The 2,500-nt window shown below is 62.0% G+C and overlaps 2 non-coding genes across 2 annotated transcripts; both read left to right on the top strand.

Moving 5' to 3' along the window:
• The first annotated feature begins 30 nt into the window (after nt 1–30).
• On the top strand, nt 31–151 carry Gm25212 (predicted gene, 25212). Its single transcript, NR_046152.1, has one exon. It is a non-coding gene; the product is annotated as a predicted gene, 25212 (ribosomal RNA).
• A 1,564-nt stretch (nt 152–1,715) lies between these two features.
• On the top strand, nt 1,716–1,836 carry n-R5s144 (nuclear encoded rRNA 5S 144). Its single transcript, NR_046151.1, has one exon. It is a non-coding gene; the product is annotated as a nuclear encoded rRNA 5S 144 (ribosomal RNA).
• The last annotated feature ends 664 nt before the right edge of the window (nt 1,837–2,500 follow it).

Here is a 2,500-nt window from a genome sequence, read left to right as displayed (position 1 = left end):
TCTTGGGGCTTGTCGGCGCCGCCCGCCCTCGTCTACGGCCATACCACCCTGAACGCGCCCGATCTCGTCTGATCTCGGAAGCTAAGCAGGGTCGGGCCTGGTTAGTACTTGGATGGGAGACCGCCTGGGAATACCGGGTGCTGTAGGCTTTTTGGACTCCCCTCTGTCTCTCTCTCCCTTTTGGCCACGGCCACGGCAACCCGGCGACCCAGGCTCAGGCCAGCGCCATCCACACCCCACAACCCCCCAAGGAGCCCACCCTCGTCCTCTCACAGGCTTGCCCTCTCACGGGAGGCTCCTGGAGCCCTAAGACAGGGCACACCACGCTGGGCACCTCGGCACCACCCTGCTGAGTTAGCTAGCAACGGGACACGGGACGGGAGAGCCTCTCTCCATTTGCACCGAGCCCAGGCTGGCCTGAACACTCCATCCTCATCCAACACCGCACTTGCCTTCCACCTTGTGTGTGTGTGTGTGTGTGTGTGTGTGAAAGAGAGACAGAGAGAGAGAGAGATAGAGAGACAGAGAGACAGAGAGAGGGAGAGACACAGAGAGAGAGAGAGATTCTGTGTATCTTGCCCCTCCTGCCTTCTGCTAATTCACCTGGGTCCCTGTGTGTGTGTGTGTGTGTTTGTTTGTGTGGAAGCTGAGGACCCTCCGGGCTTGCTTGCTCAATCAGCCAGTAAAAACAAGTGTGTGTGTGTGTGTGTGTGTGTGTGTGTGTGTGTGCCTGAGGGTAGGGGCAGGTGTGGCAGCCTGCGAGTGAGTGGTGTGAGTGTGTGTGCGCGTGCGTGGCCGTGTCTGTGTGTTGCCTGCACCGTCTAGCCGTCCTCCTTTTTTGTCCGGGTGCGCAAGCTGCAGTGCCCTGACATGTGTCTGTTTCCGTGGGTGCGTGGGTGGGTAGGGGGCGAGTTTGTGTGCCTGTCCGGGTGTGGTGTGTGCTTGCGCTCTGGAGGGAGGGCAAGGGCAGTGCAGTGCGTGCCTCTTGGGCTAGCCTGTGCCGATGGGTGTGGCTGTGCGTGTCCCAGGTGGGCTGGGATGCCATCCATCCATCCATCCATCCATCCATCCATCCACCCATCCATTCATGTATCCATGTATCCATGTATCCATCCACAGTGGGTTGACTTCCCTTGCGTGCCTGGGCACAGGCACGGTGGGTGGGTAGGTGGGTGGGTGGACCAGTCGGCGAGGTGGGGCGGAACGTCCGAGGTCCAGGGTGGGTCAGGATTCCAGAAGCTGGGAGGGACCTCGGGTGGGTGGAAGGGGAAGTCACGGGTGGGTGAGGGCGCTGTTGCAGGAAGCCCATGGAACCGTCCAGGAGGGGAGGGAGGGGAGAAGAAGCGAGGAGGGGAGATGTGTGTGCGGCCAAGGCTGGCACTCACTGGCTGGGCCCGTGGTGCGTCCAGGGCAGGCAGAGGAGGGCTGGTGGGGGCTCTGGGGGAGGTTGTAGGCAGCGTGAGGCAGGCAGCGCGAAGAAGCGAGGAGGCACGGTGGGCTGGGGCGTGTCGTGTGGGTGGGGCTCGGGCCGGGCTGAGGGGCGGGCGTGTCGCTGTGTGGTGTGTGTCTGTCGGCTGGGGGCTGGGCTCTGGTCTCGGGGCTCGTGTGAGCTCGTCGTCGTCGTCGGGCATCGGGCGTCGGGCGTCGGGCGGGCGAGTGAGCGAGCGAGCGAGAGCGCAGCAGGCTCTTGGGGCTTGTCGGCGCCGCCCGCCCTCGTCTACGGCCATACCACCCTGAACGCGCCCGATCTCGTCTGATCTCGGAAGCTAAGCAGGGTCGGGCCTGGTTAGTACTTGGATGGGAGACCGCCTGGGAATACCGGGTGCTGTAGGCTTTTTGGACTCCCCTCTGTCTCTCTCTCCCTTTTGGCCACGGCCACGGCGACCCAGGCTCAGGCCAGCGCCATCCAAACCCCACAACCCCCCAAGGAGCCCACCCTCGTCCTCTCACAGGCTTGCCCTCTCACGGGAGGCTCCTGGAGCCCTAAGACAGGGCACACCACGCTGGGCACCTCGGCACCACCCTGCTGAGTTAGCTAGCAACGGGACACGGGACGGGAGAGCCTCTCTCCATTTGCACCGAGCCCAGGCTGGCCTGAACACTCCATCCTCATCCAACACCGCACTTGCCTTCCACCGTGTGTGTGTGTGTGTGTGTGTGTGTGTGTGTGTGTGTGTGTGTGAAAGAGAGAGAGACAGAGAGAGAGAGAGAGAGAGAGACAGAGAGACAGAGAGAGGGAGAGACACACAGAGAGAGAGAGATTCTGTGTATCTTGCCCCTCCTGCCTTCTGCTAATTCACCTGGGTCCCTGTGTGTGTGTGTGTGTGTTTGTTTGTGTGGAAGCTGAGGACCCTCCGGGCTTGCTTGCTCAATCAGCCAGTAAAAACAAGTGTGTGTGTGTGTGTGTGTGTGTGTGTGTGTGTGTGTGTGTGCCTGAGGGTAGGGGCAGGTGTGGCAGCCTGCGAGTGAGTGGTGTGAGTGTGTGTGCGCGTGCGTGGCC

Source organism: Mus musculus, chromosome 8, assembly GCF_000001635.26.
Source record: "Mus musculus strain C57BL/6J chromosome 8, GRCm38.p6 C57BL/6J".
In the NCBI taxonomy this organism is placed as follows: domain Eukaryota; kingdom Metazoa; phylum Chordata; class Mammalia; order Rodentia; family Muridae; genus Mus; species Mus musculus.
This window is presented reverse-complemented; position numbering and strand designations above follow the sequence as displayed.